We start from the raw sequence: 22,033 nt of genomic DNA on the forward strand, positions 1-22,033 counted from the left end.
GAGCCACCCAGGCGCCCCATATAGTCAATAATATTGTAATAGCTTTGTATGGTGACACATGGTAACTATATTTATCATGGTGGGTATTTTGTAATGTATATAAATGCTGACCCTTCATGTTGTACACCTGAAACTAATATAACACCATGTGTCAACTATGTTTCAGTTAAAATTTGGGAAAAAAATAATAAGTTCTCAGTTTTAGAGCTCTGCAGAGTTCAGGGCAGAGGCTTAGCTTGTCCACTGCTTTCCACAGTTACTCTACATAGAGCTTTTCCCTGGCTCCCAATCTCTACCCTGTGCTCCAAACAGAGCATTGCTTCCATTCTTAAGCACTTTTATCTACTAAATGTTTATGAAGAATTAAAGGTTGATTAGGGAAAGTATACTGCTAGGATGTTTCTGAAATTCACCCATTCTATTCTAACACTGTCATTTTTATAAATGAGGAGAATAATTTCCAGGATGGTTTTAATTCTTGACATAGTTAAGTCTGGTGGCAGAGACAGAATTAAAAACTAGATTTCCTTAAGTCATTCTCCTGTCTTTTCTTTTATATCACCCCACAGAAAATATTTTTGACCCTTGGGGCTTTTACATTTTGAAAGGAGTCAAAATTTAAGTTCATGTTTGACAGAATTTATCAAACCCTATAAGTAAGCTTTAGGCCTAAGCCATCAGATAGAGAATTTGTGTGCTCATATGTGCAAATGCAGCTTCAGGATTCTCTGGGAGACTGAAATTACAAACTATAGGGTGGCCTCTTGCTCTGTCCCCAAGTGGTGGCATCCCAGGTGCTTCCTCTACTTTTCTGCAGCAGGAATCACAAGCATTTGCTACCTAGTTGAAGTGCCTCTATTCCATGAGAATTTTAAATCAGAAGTACTGTCTGTCTGCAGTGATTATTATGCCTCGTGAAAAGATGCAGGGGCATGCTCCGGAATGAGGATGAGAGAGCATGAAGTCCTCCAGAAAATCTGAAGTCAGCTCCACCATTTCACATTGTACCAACTATATGCAAACCTTCTCTGAGAGTTGCACAAAAATGTCCATTTAAAACTCACTTCTTTAGGGGCGCCTGGGTGGCTTAGTCGGTTAAGCATCCGACTTTCGCTTAGGTCATGATCTCGCAGTTCGCCCCGCGTCGGGCTCTGTGCTGACTGCCAGCTCAGAGCCTGGAGCCTGCTTCAGTCTGTGACTCCCTCTCTCTCTGACCCTCCCCTGCTCACGCTGTCTCTCTCTCTCTCTCTCCTAGAAATAAATAAAACATTAAAAAAATTTTTTAAAAAACTCACTTCTCTAAATCTGGATTTCTTTCCTCACGAATTTTTCACAAACCCTCATTCCCTTAGTCATGTTTCCATGAAAGTGTATGTCCACTCTTGGATAGCAGTGCTAACAAAAATAGCTAATTTCTACCTGTAGGGGGAAAAAAGTATCATTATAACGTAAACTGGATTTGCAGCCTACATTGTCGAAAGACAAGTGGCTTTCTTGAGAAATAGAGGGGTTCCTTTGCAATTTTTGTTGCTATTCTTAAGGTGAATTGTGCACAAAATGATCTTTCTATACATTCATATAATGCTCTATTAATTTATAAAGCATTATGAAATACATTATTTTGTTGAATTCTCAAAACCAATCTGCCAAGTAGGTAAAGCAGTTGGATTCAGGATGTTGAGTTAGAAAGGTGGAATCACTTTTCAGGATGGGAACCTGAGTCTATATTAACAAGCTTTCACGTTTGGGGAAGCAGTAACATGCAGGAAAACTGAATTGCCACAGTTAAGTGAAAATTGTAATTAATGCACTACTCTTACTGTCCAGCAAGAGGCAATGGAGTTAAAGTTGGCTTTCAATTTACTACACAATATTTAACCAGCACTATATTCCCCTAGTACCTTTCCCTCAAAACGCAGGTATCAGTTTCTCTCTACTTTAACCCTATATTCCTTATACTCCTGCCCTCCCACTTTATTAAATCTTGATTTTGAAGTGGAAGATTGGAACTGATGCTGATGTATAAATTTTGCCTGATATTCTGCTATCTTCATTCATTCATTCATAAAATATTTAATCAGCTCCTATGATGTGCTAGATACTAGATAGCAGGGTGGAGATACTACACTGAACAAAACAGACACAATTCCTGCCTTCATGAAGCTTACGTTACTGGGGAAGGGGCAAATTTTCTATCACTCAAGGGCTTTTCTTACAAGCAATCCATTTTAAAATTGGTTAACTAAAGCAAAAAAGAAATTTATAATTGCTCCAGAATCAGTAGGAAGCTTAATAGGAAGTTCAGGTTCAGAAATGGGCAAGACCCAAATGTGGCTAGGCAGCAGGGCAACAGAGGTGAAGTTCTGCCAGAATGGTCTTGGTAATGCCGCTGCTGGCACCATTGCCCTCGACATTGGGTGCTAATGCAGTCCCATTCTCGAGGTCACCCTGAGTGATTTCTCAACTACTCCTGTGTCTTTGTTTTACTTCCTTAAGGTTTAAAATCTTGAGTTGGAATGTTAGATTATCTGAGCCAACACTAGGTGCTAGCCGTGTAGAAAGGGATATCTGAACTCTTCATACCTGTAGTGGGAGGCAAAGCTCATCCTTCAACAACACACCCCTGTTATTCTACCTCAAGCATTATATTCTTTTGCCATTGTGAAGGGCCATGTGAATCATGATAAGAAGTTTTAAATATTACACTAAGTGCAACAGGAAGCCACTCAAGTGCTTTAAGATAGAAAATGATCAGGGGTCAGTTTACATTAGAAAAAGAATTTTTATGGCATTTTTGGAAACCCCAAACGGAAACTTGGCAGTAGTATACTTTCCACAGACATTTGAAAACTAGCTTTTAATTATTTATATTTGACATTATTATTATTATTATTTTGTTGTTATTATTAATCTTATTATTTTAGAGGGGGGGAAGGAGAGAATCTTAAGCAGGCTCCACGCCCAGCACAGATCCCAATATGGGGCTCGATTTCATGGACCCTACGATCATGACTTGAGCTGAAATCAAGAGCTGGACACTTACCCGACTGAGCCACCCAGGTGCTCCTATAATTATAATTGTTAAAATAATACATGCACATTATATTAATTTAGAGTAAGTAATGCTAGATGCTGTAACGATGCTCACCTCTTAGCGGCTTATTTTATTTCTTATTCGCATAAAGTTCAATGCAAGTGCTGTTTGTTAACAAGTGGTCTTCAGTATGGCCCTTCAGGAACCAAAATTCCTTTTATCTGGTGGAAACACCATCCATTTCAGCCTTGGTATCTTTTGCTGGAACCTCAGCATATGGCCAGGAGTCAGGGAAAGAGAGGGAGTAAAGAATCGTCTGATAATGTTTTATAAACCAGGCCTAGAAATGCTTCTATTACTCCTTCTCACATATTTCATTGGTTGGTACTTGGTCACATGGTCATCCCACTGCAAAGTAGCCTGCAAAGGACACATAGTCTATGTGTCCAGGAAGTGGAGGGAACAGATTTTAATGAACATGTGACAGCCTATGTGATATAAATAAAAACTAACAGGTGCAGAAGTGTTATAACAACAAATCAACTCCTTTCCACCCTCCTAGCCCCTTTCAGTCCCTTGAATCGCCAACTTCCAACTTGTTTTGAGACGATGTGACTGTAAAAATGACCTTCCTCTTAGCTCTAAGCAGCATACACATTGTGAGGCAGGAGGAATTCTACATTTCAGATTGGTAAAGTGATTCTGGATCAAGGATGCAGAGTTCAGTGAGTTATGTCACTGGCCACTTGGGTGGAAGCATCAAGGTCACCAAAGAGCATGGTTTGTGAGTCTCGGCACCTTTCACGTTTTGAGCTGGGAAATTATTTGCTGTTGGAGTCTGTCCCACACACCATAAGATGTTTAGCAGAATCCCAGCCTATATCCTCTAGATACCAATAGTTCTCCCCCTAGTTGCAACAATCAAAAGTGTCCCCTGACATTGCATATGTGCTCTGGTGGGCAAAATTACCTCTGCCTAAGAACCACTTCCAGAGAGGTTGAACCTGGGGGACATAGAGGAAGGTGGATCTCATTACTGTGGGCCTCAGATTTCAGCACCACTGAGTTTCCTGTAAGAACTTCCCTTAGCTTGCATTGTAGAGAAAGATGACAGGGTGGAGGAAGAGCATGGATGGCGGCTTCAGCATAAAAGACTGTGGTATGTGCTGTGTGCTATCATCCCTTTTTAAGATGGGTGAGTAGCTTTTGTCCATGACTCTTTCCATCGTCTGTCTCTTATTTCTGTCGTGTCTTTTGGCCAGGAACATGACAGTACTTGAGGAAAAGTTCGGCATTTGGGACAGAGGGAGCTGGATGTCAACTTGATTTCCTTGCTATTGCCCCCAAACTTAGGTTTTTTGTTTTGGGGGATTTGGGCTGCTTTTCTGAAGTGCAGCCCCCTGGTGGATAAAGTTTGACTCTACTTCTCTGATTCAACCGCTCTGTGGAGACAGAGACATTAAAAAAGAATTAAGAGTGAAGACAAGTATATTGATCTCCCTCACCAATCTACTCCAACCGATACCTCTTAATCACAGAACAAATTGGAGTCCTGGTAAACTACTTTAATGAGCATCCATTCTATTTCCCAGTTCACATGACTGGAAGGGAAGCTACCCCCTCCCTCCCTACCTGGCTTCTCTTTGTGCTGTGATTCACTCATACCGCATCTATATTTCATTTTATGTATACATGCATATATGTTTTTTTCACATTTTTATCTGTGTTTTGCCATAGCACTGGAGGTTTATTATTGTAGATCATCGTGAGGCACCTGAATATTTTGCAAGACAGTGAGCCTCTAGAATCTCGGTATCTGAGGAACTAATTTTGTGCAGCCAGGGGGGAGGAAAAGAAAACTAAGGAAAGAAAAATAAAACAGTAACTATACGTCTGCTGGTTTCTAGACAGTATTAGGATGGCATAACTTGTTCCTGTCTGAGTGAATTCAGTGGATTTGTATTATACAGTGCCTGCTTAAAATGTGTAGCCAAATCAGAGTAGTTCTTTAAATTAAAAACAAACCCCATGGCTTTCACAGCATTGAGAGTGTGCCTCCTATTTGCAACTCTGTTCAGGTGAAACCAACTCTTATCCCAAGAGGGTGGGCAGGCAGGAGAGCTCTTAGTGCACAAGCATAAATTTCTCCCTCTTTCCAAATGATATTTTATAAAATTGTAAAGGAAATTGACACCCCAAAGTGCCTGGGTAATGCCATGTCATAAACTTCATACTATAAATTGGAGAGCTGGGGTGGGCTGGTGTTCTGAGCAGCAGGCTGCATACCCAGAAACTGGGTCCATGTTTCTGGTTTTGTGTCACCCAGGGGAAATCAGTACTTTTGTCAGGGCCCCAATTGCCCATCTCCAAAGTGTGGATATAAACTTCACTCCCTCCCTTTCTCTGTCCCCAGCTGTACCTTGCATTATTGGTATTCAGAAAATAGATGAGCCAGTGTTTATAAAACACTTTGAAACTCTGAGTAAAATAATCTTATGCAAGCCTAAGTTGTTATCAACTGTATTGTTATCCTTATTGTTACAATGTACATGGTGCTCCATATTTGCAAATTACATACAATAATTATCTGAGTACCTGCAGTAATTCAAGTACCATCACTAGCACTTGACATTAGTATTTCATAGCACCTTGCAGGGCAATAAATAATGTTGGGATTCTTTCCCTTGACACTTGATTATTTGTTCAGGGCTCAGAATTTGTTAGACATTGTAATTAGGAGAATTTCAGCCATATCTTCCAGGGGCTTTATATTCTCTGACATCTTCTCCATGGCAGTAGTCCTGTGCTTTGAGAAGTTCCCAGAATACTAAAGCTGCCAGAAACATTTGCATTTACTCCTTCAATGCTTTCATTCTGCAGATGAGGAAACCAAGGTCCAAGAGATCAAGTAACTTTCCCAAGGCTGTGTACTTAGTTAGGGTGTCAGAACTGGAATTCAAGTATCTGGATTTATGGTTTAATCCTCTTTCCATTGCCCTTCCCTACTTGGGAAAGGCAGAATAGAAAACGGATAGAAAAGCAGGTTTGATTGCGATATTCCTCAACTATGATAAAGCCCCAATGTGTGAGGCATTTAGAAGCCTTCCCAAATGCACCCTAAAAGAATAATTGATGTTGACAAGAATGGTGAAAGTCAAAATATAGCCCATGGGTTAGAGATAATGATGGCATAATTAGAAGACTGTAGGATCAGTGTCCCTAGAGAGTCTTGGCATCATCACCTGTGTGAAGTCATAGTCCTTGAAGTTGTTCTCGTATCTCTCTGGGAAGATAGTGGATGGGGTCCTTTCCACCACCTTTACAGCTGGGATGTAAATGAAAACTGACAATTCCTGGCACTCAACTGTTGCCTTCTAGAGAAGACACACTAAAGTTAGGTACTGATGATAGCGGAGGTGACCGTTAGGGTGGGTCCTGGGGGAGGAGTATGGCAGCCACATCAGTGCCTGTGGAGCAATGATTCACATTACTGTGTGGAAACATTTATGGTTGACATATATTCTCCAGGTGATTCGTGAGCTAGTCTTTCATCATATTAATATTTTCTTCATAATACAGGACTGTTCCTGGCATGAATTAGTGATGTGCTTATGATATTTAATGTAATTTAGATAATTACAGTTTGATTATCAGCAGCAGTACATCTTCCCATTTTTTCTGGTAGGTATTCTTTTTTTCCAGTCAGTCATCAGAGATCACTTTGCTTTAAGAGTCTAAACTTCAAACATAAGCACTGATTTTGGGTAGGGAGATCCATATTATTCCTGGGAACGTGGAACAGTTAATTATATAGCACAGCACTGAAGTTGAGTGTGGTGTTAAGTATACTGTACTAGAAGGCAAAGGACCACGGAACTCACATGGACTTACCTAGCAAGTACTTTTGTAATATAACAACTCACTTAACATTTCAGGGCCTCACCTTTCTCTTCTGTGAAATGACAGAATTTGATTAAATCAATTCTAAAGCCCCCTCTAGTCATAAAATTATAGGAATATAAGTGAATTGAAAATTGATGGTACAATTTAGGAGGAAGCTTCCTGGGATATGGAACTTCCAGAAGATGTGATTGCAATTCTTCTGGAACACATAAATTACAGTAAATGACCCAAGAGTCAGAGCCCTGAAGTATGGAATCTTCCAAGGTATGAGAGAATAGCTTTATTTTTATACTGTACCCAAACCACTCTTTACCCAGACGTGACAAGAATATTTTCAACAGTAGATATTGAGTGATGACATAACAAAACATTGGCCATCACAGATAATCTCAGTGTTTCTTAGACTAGGCTACAGAATGGTGTGCTGTCTCAGTTCTTTCTTTTGGGCTCAGGAAGGAAGAGAGCAGAAGAGTAGCTGGAGGGGAAGCAGAGAGAGGAACTGAGGCATAGACTTGCTAAGATGGGTGTTTGCTAGTAAACCAACACTAGAGAACATCTACTTGGTATGACTGAAAACTAACAAAGCTGATTCTCATGTGGCTCATGGGACCCATCCTATGTTCTTATCATGTCATTTCACATACATTAAAACAAAACACTTAAACCCAGTGGGGTAGCTCTTTGATTTGCCACCAACTAGGCAACAGAGAATTTGCCCTCATGAATTGGAGCCACACAGTGTAAGTTTTCATTGGGGCATAGGATTCCTATGACAGAGGGGTTTCCTTATTGCCCAGTGTCACCACCAGTAAGGTTCCATTGTGTTTGTGGGGTGTGTGTGTACCTCCAGCCCTGAGGTTTGAGGAATTAACAGTAGTTTAGGGAAGAGATGTCGAGAAACCTCTCTTGTTTCTGCAAAGCCATCTTAATCATGCCTGCCTCTTTTCTTTGGGTTGATTTACATAGCAGTATGACATTTCATCATTAAGGAAGCAGGTCCCAATCTTCTGTGTCTTTTTCTTGGCTTGTCTGGCAAGCAATTCTCTTTTGCAAGCTATGAAATCCTTAAGGAGGACTTCCTGGCAAGGGAAAAATCCTCAGTCATCCAACAGTCTCTCACTTTTCTATTTTAAATCTTGGCCATGCACATATGGTTGGGCATGTGTGTCTAAAAATTTCTTCCACATTGACTAACTTGAGCTATTTAATAGATTGTGCTGGCCGTGGGCCTCTACAGCAAATCCTGTGATGCTCATCTCCCTCCCTGGGGAGGCAGGAGACCGCCTCATGCATTTGCCTTTGTGCTTTCCTTGTAATCTCCCTCTCTGGCCCTGTTAGAGCATGAAAGTTAAAGCCCGCTTCTTTGCTCATTTTCTTGCAATTAACATTGTCTTTGCTCTCCTACTTCCAGCAGAAAAGTGAGATCTCCAAATATCTTGGTTAATGTCCCAGCAAATGCACTCTCCTTAGAGCTTTGCTAGGGATGTTCTAACTCATTTCTAAGGACAGGAGAGCTCGAGGATATTTCTATCCTATGCTCTGTAAGGCCTGATGGGGTGTGTGTGTGTGTGTGTGTGTGTGTGTGTGTGTGTGTGTGTTTATTTATTGTATCTCAACCTTAACTTTTCCCCAAAATTCGTAATCTCTTATCTCCAACAGTCCCAAGCACAGACCTGGGTCCTATTAGGTTCTTAGAAATGATGGGTGAAATGAATTCGAAAACAAAGCTGGGCTCTGGCAACTTTTTCCCTTGTTCCAGTCATAGAGAATGGGGCCAAAGGGACAGAGGAGCGTGGTAGAGACTTGCCCCCAGAGCTCATCTCCAGCTGTGCCTCTTCCAGGCATGAAGCCCAAACCCCCACGGCTTTCTCGGCAATTTAGCAACCCAGAGAAGCTGGCAAAATGATACCCTGTGAGCCAAAAGAATGACTGCCCTGCCAGAAGGTGAACTGTCCTGTCTTCCTGAAAGAGACTATTCCTAAGAAGACAAAGAGCCATAATAACAGCATCGTCTCCATCATCATCATCATCATGTGGGAGAAGAGCTGTACATGAATACCAAGTAGTTGAGATGCTTACAGAATTCCCACCCCCCCAGCTCCCCACCCCCTGAATTATATACCTTGTCACATTCTATGCCTGGACTGTTTGGCAGTGTCTTAAAACTCGGAGCTGCTCTAAGAGCGGTGATATTACCCTCCTGCTGGGGAGGCCCCAGAAATTTCGAATTTTGTTGAATGTTAAATATGTCCCCTGAAGTTTATCACAAACAGCACGAAGGAATAAAACTCCACGTGGCTCGTATTGGGTAGATCTCCCTCCTCACTGAAATGACAAGCCCTTAAGTTAAAAAAGTCTGAAGGGTACATGATAGATGTGAACATCAGGCTTACCTTTTCGGAGGGGTGCCTCAGCAGTGCACGTGGCTTCACACTTCATATAAAATAATGCTTCTCTAGTAAATGGGAAGAACATGTTGTTGTTTTTGGACTCCAGACAAAGGCAAGAGTAAACATGTATTAAAATGGGATCTCTATTTTTAACTTACCTTTCTCTTTCTAGAAATCACATCAAAATCAGATGACACACACTACCGCATATCTCTTAAGGCTGTAGCAGCTTCCCAGCAGAATTCACAAAAATCATTACTTTACCACTGCTAGTCAGATGGATAATGTCTGAAGACACCACCAACATTTTCTCTGGATTCTGAGAGCTCAACTTTGTGAAAACTTGTTGATTTGGACTTCACTGCGCATTTAGCAGCTCTCGCTTTGTTGTGGTCTCTGGGAGGAAAGTATTTAGGTGGTGTGGCCCCCTCTCTTCTTTCTCTGCTGAGCTTCCTCAGCCCTTGGGAAGCTCTTTCTTTATTTTTCATTTCTCATTTTGCTTTTAGTTTCGTGTTTCTGTATCTAGATGTGCTATTTAAAGGCATCAGCCCTGAGAGCCTCAGGACACTGGGCATCCTGGAAACAGGGCACACGTGTCGGTTGATGGGCTTTGAGAGCACGTGAGCAATGGCAGAAGGGACTTGGGGTCTCCTGCCTGTGGAGCGTCTGCCGCGGCTCTTCTCCTACCCCTCTGCTAAGAGGAAGGAACATCCAGGATGCGAGTCTCAGCGTTCCTTGACATGCTATTTGGGGCCTCTTCCTAATAACGCAGAAGCAGAAGCCTGAACAGAAGAAATGAACACTCTTACAGAATCATCGTGAGGCTTTCCAGATCTTCCCGGGTTAATACCTGATCCTTGCACAGCCCTCACTGTGGTAAGGGCTTTGCATGTGTTACCTCTTTATGTCTCGAGACCATACCTTGAGGAAGGAACTGTTACTCTCCTAGTTTCTCAGTTGGGAAACCGAGGCAGAGCATGGCCGTGTAACTTGACTAAATGGTCACAGAGCAGTGAGACCATCTGGCACCAGAGACCACACTTATAGCTGCTATGCTCTCCTTCCTTCATGCACCACACCTCATTTCATCAGTGCAAGTAGGTTGTAAGCCACATGTTAAATACTCAAGTGTACTGTCCCTTGACTACCAAGACCTCAGGGCCATCTTTCCATCACAAGTGGTGCATGAGGCTTGGTTTCTATTTTTCTTTGTTTGTACTGATCCTCATTGCTCACTTCCTAAGACCATCTTAGGAATGCCAGTAGCATTGTTTTTAATTTTTAACACTTGCCTGGAAATACACAGATAGTTTGTAGGCACAGCAAAGATCTGTCTGTAAACACACCCACAATGGGACTGAATACACGATCTTACGTTAGTACCACCTATGACCTTACATTGCTAACCAGCTCAGGTGATAGAAAACAATGTGAAATCAGACTGATGCTCCCTCAGCACCGTACATAAATTCAGTCACGTACAGCATACTGGGGGTGTAAAGAGAGAGTACCATGTTGCTAATTCATGGCTTTTATTTTATGGAAATTAATTTTGTAACCAAATATTAGAGTAAGTAACTAATATTCACTTTTTTTTTAAATTTTTTTTTAATGTTTTATTTATTTCTAGGAGCGAGAGAGAGAGAGAGACACAGCGTGAGCAGGGGAGGGTCAGAGAGAGAGGGAGTCATAGACTCTGAAACAGGCTCCAGGCTCTGAGCTGGCAGTCAGCACAGAGCCCGACGCAGGGCTCGGACCCACGAACCGCGAGATCATGACCTAAGTGAAAGTCGGACGCTCAACCGACTAAGCCACCCAGGCGCCCCTAATATTCACTTTTCTAATAAAATGTTATGGATCCTCACTGTGCATATAGAACTATGCTAGATGAGGAAGGAAATACGATGATAGGTAAATAAGGGTCCCTTCTTTTGGGGGATTATAGACTAATGAGGAGAGATGATGGAGAGTGAAGAGTCACACAAAAAATTGAAAGTCACAAGAAAATAAATGTAACAAATTATTACATCCAAATGGCTTAGACACAGATTTCTCGGAAATGGAAAGGGAGGTAAAGAGAAATAGGAGAACTAACATTTATTATGAATCTATGCTATTCCAGGTGCTTTTTAAATGTATTTTTGATGTAATTATCACAACAGTCTTGTCAGGCAGACATGACTTTTTCCTCATTTTAATGACGAAGAAGCCAACTGATGCAAAAAAAAAAAAAAAAAAAAAATGCCTGCCCTATCAGTGAGTGCACTGTTCTGTCTTCCCTGTAACTCTGACCATGGTTCACCTAGGTATTTGGTAGTAGGCTTAAATTTTTCAAGCCAGGCATTATTTCAGGAAAGGCTTCTTTGAGAAGGTGGACTTGAGGTAATTAAGATAGAGAGCATATGAGCAGAGAGCAGGAATCAGTATGGATGCCATGACAGAGAGAAGACTGTACATACACGCTGAGCCAGAGCAGGTTTAATACTAAGAGGACATTTACTTAGGGGTGGAGTTGGAGGTAATGTTAGAAAGAGGCCTGAGCTAGGTTTGCATCACTATGAACTAATTCTGGTGAGGAAACCATAGTGCACGTGTACACACACACACACACACACACACACGCACAATCACCAGTCATTTTGCCACATTCAATCTGGAACGTAGCCCCAATGATATTTCAACTCCACATTAAATGTATGTTTTTAAAATATCATATCAAGGTATATAGTCTACATAGGAAACTCAGCTCTTCTCCCTGTGATCATTCATTGAATTGCTGTTTGGCGTCAACAAGCTGTGTAAACCCCATTGCTTGCCTTCCCCTCTTACCATTCCGCTCATTGCTTGCTTTACCTGAATAGGTCAAGTAGAGAAATCCCTGTGGATCCAGATGTGTGGGTTTTACGTTCTACCGGAGTTTTCAAGGGGACTAGAAATGGAAAGTAGCAACTATACAATCTTCTCTCTGGGATATGCGTAATTTTCTAAAAATCCCCTTTGCCTGACTTTATAATGTCACATTCTAAAATATTCAGGTTGCTTTTGTTGTTCTCTCTATAAAAAATTAATGATCATGAAAGTATTATCATGTTTATTTTAAAGCAACTATTTTCTACATTTTAATTAAAAGTTGTAATTCACCATCTTTTGACCAAGTTATCTTAAATCTTCATCTTATTGGTAATGGGTATTGGGCTAGATTCCGAGAGAAATACAAGCGTTACTTAATGCAAACAGTAAAATCTCGGCATTTCTAGAGATATGGTTCTGTTCATTTCATGTGCTGAGCTAACTCTGCCTTTTTAATTAGAAATGTCCTCCTGCTTATGCAAGAATCCTGGGAAAGGGGCATTGTCTTATTCATTATGTATTCCATGAGAATCACAAGTGGACAAAACCAGGCATAATACAATGACTGTTGTGTTATTAAAGCACTTTAATAAGGTTACTCCCTCAGTAGAGCGAGCTTCTCAAATACCCATTTCTTTTTCAAGAGGTGAGCTGCATGGAGCAAGATGTTCCATGGTTCTTTGGGTATGAGTGAGTCTCCTTTCTGTATGTATTTTACAGATTTCCGTGGGCGTACTACCAGACTAGTTCCTCTCCCTTTTTAGTCCCCTGTCCTGTCTTAGAGAGTGATGTCCTAGAAAGTATTGGATTTTCTATTTTAGTCCCATAGTATATAAGAGGAAATACTTTAAAATAATGATATATGAGGGAAAGTTCTGTAAACAAAGATCCACTACATTTGGGGCATTGCTATGCAGTGTTGTCCTGCTATATTTACCCCTCTGTTCTCCACCCTCAGTAACCAAAAAACATTGGTTAGGCTTCTATCTGTAATGGTTTTCAGTAAAAACAAAATCTTTAATGGTACTAAAAAATCTCTCTTAAGAAAGAAACTGCAAGTTGTGAGGAAGGGTAGAAGGTAGGGAAGGAGGGAGATAAGAAAGTAAGGGAGAATGAAAGGCAGAGAGAGAGGAAGGGAGGAAGGAGGGAGAAAAGGAGGATTTTTTTTAAGGTACCCACCCAATTGTAGCAGAGCAAAGACTTATCTATATGCATTACTTTGATTTCAAATTATTTTTAGCATGGCTTTTATTGTACTCATTGTTACATACATAAATCTTTAAAGTAATACGTTTTGTAAGAAATGGTCATAAAAATTTACAGCCAGTAACTTTTCCCCTGTCCCTTACAATGATATTCTACTAAAACCATTAAATGGTTCTCATTAATGCCCTTTAAATGATTGTGTAATGACCCACAATCGCTTGTAAGTGAACAACCATTAAAGAATTACCAGTTCTTAGCATGCTTTTAAGTACAGCTTAAATACATGGGAGGTAACATATAATATATTAGAAAAAGTATTAAATTTGAAATAGTAAAAACATGATCATCACAAAAGAATGAGTAGGTGTGCAACTCTACCCTGCAATGACCATGGTTCCTACCGAACACATTATTACAGTAGATTTTATGGCATTTGTCCTTTTCTTCATATTAAATCTTTTTCCCTTTTTTCTGAGATTAATAATAATAATAGTAGTGATAATAATCTCTGTCACAACAGGAGTGAAAGTGCATACAAAAGCAAATGGGGAAAATAATTAAACCCGTGTATAACACACAGCAACCTATCTAAACAAAAAGTGAACAGTCTATCCCCCAGATATTTTCTACATGAGGACAAATATTCATTTTTTCCTAACCGTACAGATATTGGGTAAAGGATAGTCTAAGCACTTGGATGATGGAATTTTTATACTTCCAAGTATTCTGCTTCATGGGGATATGATCAGAGATAGTAAAAAACAATAATTCTTCCTGAAGGTGTGAGGGCAAATTAATCCCCTGTGGTCCAAGGCACATTTTGCAGCAAGCTTACCCACCCATGTAGAGTTGGGGGGTTGATTTACTGTAAACTACAAATGTCAACTTTGTGAAGAGTTTGGTGGCATTTGTTTTTGAATTTCTTTTCAGGCCTGACAGACCTTGTTTATACCCAAGTGCCACTTACGGGGATGTGGAAATAGAACCAGGGCTGGAGCAACCTTCTTACCAGATACAACATGGCACAGGGTGAGCAAGGTATCAAAGTAAACAAGGGACAAGGGAAAATCAAATTACTAACTTCCATTTGTATCTGCTCATCTTGAAAACATTTAATCAGGGGAAAGGGAGCTGGGGGCAGAAGTAGTTTGGGGCTGGAAGGCACAGCTATGTATTTTTCCTGTGTCATTTTAGAAACTTGAGGTCAACATTAAATCCCCAGCTGGCGTCTTCCTGGCCTTCTGGGATTGATGGCACACTACATTTTCTGCTCTCCAGTAGGCTCTGCTTATCCCCACATGGATCCTTTACTGGTCTCCTCTGATGCAGTGAGCCCGTGGCAGGGAGGAGACCCCTCATCTCAGAGGTGATAAGTTAGATTCACAAAAGTGATCAGACTTGTTTCACTATATGTTGAAGGTCTCAGCTTAGCTGTTACTTCCCCCCGGGGACCCTTCCCTAACCCCGCAGAGCTGTCCCCTTAATGCTTATCAAATGCTAGTAGAGTGCCAGAAGATCTGGGAGGGCAAGAACTGTGCTGGTCCTATTCATGGCCGATTCCTCATCCCTAACACAGCAGCTGACAATGCTGGGCTCTTAAATAAATACCAGGTTATTAAATTCACCCCCAAAAGCAAGGGAATCAAGAGCAAAAATAAACGATTGGGACCTCATCAAGATCAAAAGCTTCTGCACAGCAAAGGAAACAACCCACAAAACTAATAGGCAACCGACGGAATGGGAAAAGATAGTTGCAAATGACATATCACATAAAGGGTTAATATCCAAAATCTATAAGGAACTCACCAAACTCCACAATAGCTAAAACATGGAAAGAGCCTAAGTGTCCATCAACGGACGAATGGATCAAGAAGATGTGGTTTATCTATACCATGGAATACTACATGGCAATGAGAAACAATGAAATCTGGCCATGTGTAGCAACATGGATGGACCTTGAGGGTGTTATGCTGAGCAAAATAAGTCAGGCAGAGGAGGACAGATATCATATGTTTGCACGTATAGGAGGATTAGGAGGAACTTAACTGAGGACCATGGGGGAGAAGAAGGGGGGGAAATGGTGGGGGAAAGGGAGAGAGGCAAACCATGAGAGACTCTTGAATGCTGAGAAACAAACTNTGGGCATGGAGGAGGGCACTTGTGGGGATGAGCATTGGGTGTTATATGGAAACCAATTTGACAATAAACTATTTGTAAAAAAAAAAAAAAAAGAAAAAAAAATCACCCAGAAATAAAATTCAGTTGGTCAACTAAAGCTGGATAATTCTAAACAGCTCACTATTCAAAAAGAAAGCAATGTTGGAAATTTACAGAATTGTCATTAGAAAGTGGAAATCGGGGCCTGTCAAGAATAAAATGAATCTCAGGCATTCCCCAGTTTCTCCTTTCTCTGTCCTTTCTCCTCTTCCATTCTAGCCCCTCCAGGGTCTGTCCTCTTTCAAGCAGCTGCTTCTGTTATTCTCATCTCTTCCATTCCTCTCCTTTTCCATGAAGCCCCATCCCCTCAAAAAGCTCTTCTTCCAAAAGCTGCTTCCAGTTTACCCTAGTCGATGGATGCTGTGCATTTTGAAACTTTGTCATATCATAAAGAAAGGGAAGTTTTCTTTCCCATGGCTGCCGTTCTGGGTATTGGTGGGCCTGAGGGCAGCACCTCCTGGGCACCTGAATCCTGCTGGAGCGCTGGGAGAGAGCGGGGTGGAGGGAGAGGGCTTGGGTGAACTTGAAGACTGACCAAGGAAAAAGCATTTCCCTTAACTGGCTTGTAAAATAAATCAAGCATAGAAACAAAGATGAAAACAGAGCACAAAAAACAACTCTTTTATTCTCTCAATATTTTCTTAGCTCCGTGTCAGCTGGTAGTCTCTCTGAGTCAGGGACCTTTCCCATCTCTGACTGTGAGAACACATCCAACTTTGAGACTCTTCCCTGTGTGCCTGGCAGTAGCTGCCACACTGTGTGTTATTTAAGAAGCTCCATTTGGCTCCATGCTCTACAGAGGAGAGGAACATATGGCCTTGACTGTTAAAAATATTCATGAGTCATGTTGCCCAGTGTTGAAGTACAGCCACCTCAAGGGCAATTTTCCAACAGCTCATATTGGTTTACAACATGGAATGAGGACCAGATGAAGTTCCAGGAGGTATTCAGAGGAGACAGAATGCGGTGACGCAAGTTAGAATTTGGTCACTATGCTGGGTTGCATGTCCCTTCTGGAAAGAGGCATGGAGTGTTAGTAGAATATCAGAGTGAGGGATCCCACTCTCTGGTTCCATTTATAGAGCCCGTGTTCTGCTAAATCCTTCTGAAGAAAGAACTTGGGTAGACTTGGAAGTGAGGGTTACTCCATGCATGGACTCTCCAGTGACTTTCTTCTTCTTCTGTGACCACAAAGAGCTCACCTTGCCTCATGGCATTTGCTTGGTCCAGAATACCACATACGTTAACTCCCATTAACTTATGCTAATAGAAGATTCCTCCAGGGATAAGTGTTTCTGATTTTTAAAAAGCAAAATAAAAAATTAGTTATGGCCTTTTAGGGAACTTCAGAAAAAGTTCAGATTGTGGATTTTTGTTATTGTTTTGGTGGTTGCTTTCATTTTAACATTTCTGAAGTTTCTGCAGAAATGGTCTTGAGCATGTTTGGCTTCCTGGGGACATTTTATATGATTTGTCAAACACCGATATTAAAGAAGCACAGTCAGAACAATGGGGCTGGGGGATAAAATGACTTAGCTCTCAGATGGTCTAAGACTAGACAGGTGGGACGTCTATAATAGTTTCATGATTTCGAATACAATGTACTGTTTGCCCTCTATCCTTTTTTTCTATTGTAAATTAATCATTAGAGGGCTCTATCTGAAACACTTTTTTTCCTCACTGTGTATCCTGTTTCAACCTGCCCCATGCGGGCGACTGCACCTGACTGTAATTTGGGGAACACAAATTGCAGTGGTTCAGCACTTTGTGACTCCTGTAATAAGTTAATGTCACTCCCATCTCTGACACAATTCAATTCAGAAAAGTTGCGATGTATCATTAATGCATTAAAAAATGTTGTGTTTTTAGACTGAATACCTGGAATTAATTGGGGGCCTGACAAGCCAAAACAGGCTTTTTTTTCTTTTTTTTGTTCTTTTTTTTTTTTTTTACAGTGCTTGGGAGCCCTGAGAAAGCAATTCTTGTTTAAGCATCTGCATTATCAGAGAAGCCCAAGTACTTCAAAGGTCTGTGCAGGATGCTCAAAATAGGCACCTTGCCAAACAGAAATTGAAACACATATACATACTATACTATTTGCCTTACTGAAATTAATTTTCAGCCAGCAGCACATAGGATTATTTAATATTTATCTTTATCAGCAGGAAGATGAATCTATTATTTTTGAGTTGATTTTGTTATTTTACCTGAGTGTTTCAGTCAGTCTTTACAGTAGGAGGCACTTATGGTCTCCCCTATGCCCTGCCTGTTAACCTCTTTTTTAGTTATTATTATTTTTTAAGTATTCAGAAGCAGTAGAAAGGTTCATTTTTTTTAACCACTTGATTTCCCCCATTGGTTCCCTGGGAAGAAATGATTAGCTCCTTTCAGTGTTCTGAGTAAATGTTAAGATCCAGGGTCCTACCAGTCGAATAGACCCTTTGGTGGTAGTAGCTATTGAGGAAACATTTCTGGATTGCAAGTAAGGAAACTGAATTCTAGAGCCTCTCTTCACCTTTGTGACCTGAGCTCTCTTCACTTTTCCCCGAGCCTGTCCCTCATCACCTCTACCTAACTACGTAGGGTAAAGTCAACAGTCCCTACCAGAACTTTCCCCTAGCGCTTTATCATCCTGAAATGCCACCAGGCCCTACAGTTCCCCCTTCTGTTGCTGAGGTCCCAGAGGGTTGTGTGCTATGTTGATTGTTTGTGCCTGGGAAATTAAAGCACCGAGAAAGGAATATGTCACTATGTTGAATAACAAAATGACTGATAGAGTATCAGGGGGACTTAAGTGTATAAAAAGCCACAATATTGCAAAGTACCTTGTAGATGGGAACTGTTAAATATCAATGGAGCATTGCTGTGTCTGCACCGTCAGCGCTTTCCTGTGACCACAGTGAGAGAGATGCTAAAATGTCATTTCATGGACCACATTATGTGCTGCTTACGATGAATATTCCGGCCATGGTTTATTACATTTTTGATAAATTGTAACTTCTTGGACCCAAATTTGGTTAGCTTATCTCTAGTGCCATTTAAATCTTAAAAGACTGAATTTGCCCCAAAGATTTAATCATCATTCAGCAGCGGTCTGTAACCATGTGGTACTAATTTAAATTACTGTAGCAATGGACAAGTCTCTATCCAGAAATTAATAAATGCAATTTATAAGGAATGTTAAGTAACAACTAACAATTTAATGCTTTGTGAGTTTCAGCCAAACTGATTAAATAATTAAAACAGATTTCTAGGGATAGGGGAAGAGATTTTACCATAAAAGAGATAAACAGTTTGGGAATTGTATGCATTCTTTTAGACATTTAAGATAATTAAATCCAAAACCTATGTTAAAATAACACTGAAGGTCTGGTTTAAATCAGTAGTGGGAATTGCTAAGCTAAGAGTTGAATACCATCCTCAATGTCTGCTCCATTGTTTTAAATAAGGCATTTGGGGACTCTCAGAGCACTGGGTCACTTTATATAGAGTATGCTATTGGTAGAACAATATTGGTCTCAAGCACAAATAAATGTATCAAATGGAACTACCTTCTTGCCATGATGTTTTTAGGTTTTTACGAAGTGAAACTAGATGGTTAGAATCACCTCAGAGCTATTGAACCAACCTAAAACTATTGGTTTTCAAGTTCTTCTTTGTTGAAAAAAAGATAAGGAATTTAAAGATTATAGCTGTTTGGATTGAATGTGTAATAAGCAAAATATATACTTTTATGGACTTAAAATAATTCATTTTTGCAACAAATTGTTGAGTGCACATGTACAGTACAGGTATGTCTGTGATACAAAGATTAATAAATAAGGAATGGAAATGCTTTGTTTTGTGATGAATAATAAGTTTTAGGCAGCAAAACAGATGGGTAGTCCCCTTGATAGAAACGACTATAGATTACTATCGCATATACTCCTTGTAAGGATAATGTTTTTAAAGTGATTTGCATGAAGGGCTCAAAAAGTGCCCATCATTCATCCTTTGCATTGTGTCTGTAGTCCACCAGCCCTAGTGGAGAAGGACTATCAAACCACTTGTGTGAGGACCTCCTGTCTTCACTGTGTGAAAGGTGGATGGTGTTTACAAGATGGAGTGGAAATGTGAAAATCGTTTGAAAACCATCTTTTTGGGCAGTGTATAGCTAGTGACCACTAACTGGTTGAATTTTCACTGAGCTGATCAGCTCTTTGGGGGTTAAGTAGGTGCCATTTGAATGTTTTATTGCCTAATAGGTTTGAAATTCATTACCTACCAAATTGTACTTACCTCACTTTCCTGCAAATGTACTTTTCCTCGTGTGATAACCAATTGCCCTGGTATGCCTGGGACTGAGAGGCTTCCCAGGATGTAGATCTCTTAGCACTAAATCTGGAAAGGCCCTCGCATACCCAGAGAAGTTGATCACCCTGAATTTTGCCTTTTTCTCTTGTCTCCTCTGTCCTCATTAATCATACTTACCCGATCATTCTGGAATTTTCCAGTTCTTTTTCCACATTCAGATTTTTACTGAGTTCCATCAAATCTTTCATCTCTCCTCTTCTCCAGACTCCTTGTTATTGCCTTGCCTCAAGTGATGTCATGATGTTCCTGAACTATTGAAACAACTGCTAAACTGAACACCCTGCCTCTAGACTTGCTCTCACCCCAATCTCCCCATGACCCAGCTGCCAGTGATATTGTAAGATGTCTATTCACTTTGTTAAGCCTTCAGTGATACTCATTGCACGAGATCCCAATTTATATACATGAGATAAAAAAGACTCTCCATCATATGGTTCCTGGCCACACCTCCAGGCTCACCTCCATCCATATCTCCTCTTGAACTCAATTCTCTGGCCATTTGGATATCCACTTGGAGTTTCATGGGGGCAGAATACTAATTCACACTTGTGCACCTTTGGGTATAATATTTCCTCTTTTTAAAATGTCCTTCCCAGTCCCTTTTTCAGCTCAGAAACAACTAATTATTTTTCAAGTCCCAGTTCAAGCATCACATTCCTTTATGAAATCCTCCTACCCCCAAATTAAAAAGTAGAAGTGCCTAGTATATTTATCATGGACCTAAAATACATTTTACAGTTATTGATTGAGTTGTTAGTCTTCTGTTATCGATTATATATTTTAGTGTAGGAACATGTGTTGTGGTGAAGGAAAACTGATTTTATTAATATTTATTTTTAGGCTTTGATATTGGGTCTGACACATCACAGACCCTGAAATGCTGGTGGAGTGAATGAGGAGTCTCTCACGCTGCACCGTGGGAACTATACTGAGACAGCAGTGCAATGTGTGTGGTGAGTCTCCAGGCACTTTGATAATGCTCTTCTCATATCACCTGGTTGAAACTTTTAGTATTTATTTACCTGCTTATCATTTCACTATGATGTCATCTATTTGCTCATAGAGTAACTTCCAGAAGCACATTGTATGTCCACAAGTTAGGAGAGGTACCATTTTATATTGGTTTTTCCCCTTATGTTGTATTTGTTTTGATTCTAACAAATCACTGTTGACTGCCTATCCAACATGCATCTCCCCACCCCCTGACTTAGCCTTCTAAACAGAATCCTGTGTATTCCAGGGTAGCCTTTCTTCTGCAAGACTGTGTACGTCTGAAAAGGTTGCTTTTCTTCCCAAGGGGTGGCTCCTAATTAGTCTAAGGCAATCGTAGTGCCCATGTATCTAAAGCTACCTAAAGATAGCTTGAAGTTCTTGTGATACAATTCTGGCCCATGAGATGGAAGGCAAGTCTGTTGGAGACCTTTTGGAAAGGTTCCCTCTTACAACAAAGGTGAAAGGGAGAAATGGTTTCTTGTTCTTCGGATGTCATTCTATCTATATGTGACACCTAAAACTACTGTGCTATCTTGTGACATTGAGGGAAGCCAGCCTTTGGATGAAACCAACACTAAGACCAACATAGCAGAAAAATAGAAGGAACCCAATTCTGGATGTCATTTTGGAGTCTCTGATCCTGCCCTAGCCAGAGCCCTCAGTGTCCTCCTTCTAGACTTGTAATTATGCTGCATGTGGTTGAAGGTCTCAAAACTTACATAGACAAGTTTAGTTTTGTATCTGAGAGGGCCAGGGGCATTTGTTTAATACATACAATATGGTACTTTGAAGGTAAGGATAAACATGAGTGAAGTATACTCAAAGAGGGAAGCCAAAATGACCACCTGAGAAGATTCCAATTCTACCGCTTATCAGAAACTACTTTGAATGAATCAGTCAATGAAAGAAGATTCTGTTCGAGAAATTAGAATAAATGCTTACAAGGAACACAAACTCTAAGCAGTCATAACCTTTTTCTTTGTGAACCAATGATCTCATTATAGAGCTGGAGGAGTGACCTAAATTTCTATAAGATACAGAAGAAAATAATGGATATTATGGTAATGATAATGATCTAACATTTTAT

At 40.5% G+C, this 22,033-nt stretch overlaps 1 long non-coding RNA gene across 1 annotated transcript in view; it reads left to right on the forward strand.

Annotated features, from left to right (window-relative positions):
* Nucleotides 1-22,033, forward strand: part of LOC120224793 — a 376,847-nt gene that overhangs the window by 287,049 nt on the left and 67,765 nt on the right. The window contains exon 3 of the long non-coding RNA XR_005526663.1: nucleotides 20,794-20,906. This is a non-coding gene — a long non-coding RNA (uncharacterized LOC120224793). The remainder of the gene's footprint in view (nucleotides 1-20,793; nucleotides 20,907-22,033) is intronic.

This window comes from Hyaena hyaena, unplaced genomic scaffold, assembly GCF_003009895.1.
Source record: "Hyaena hyaena isolate Hyena2069 unplaced genomic scaffold, ASM300989v1 scaffold_1246, whole genome shotgun sequence".
Taxonomy (NCBI): Eukaryota; Metazoa; Chordata; class Mammalia; order Carnivora; family Hyaenidae; genus Hyaena; species Hyaena hyaena.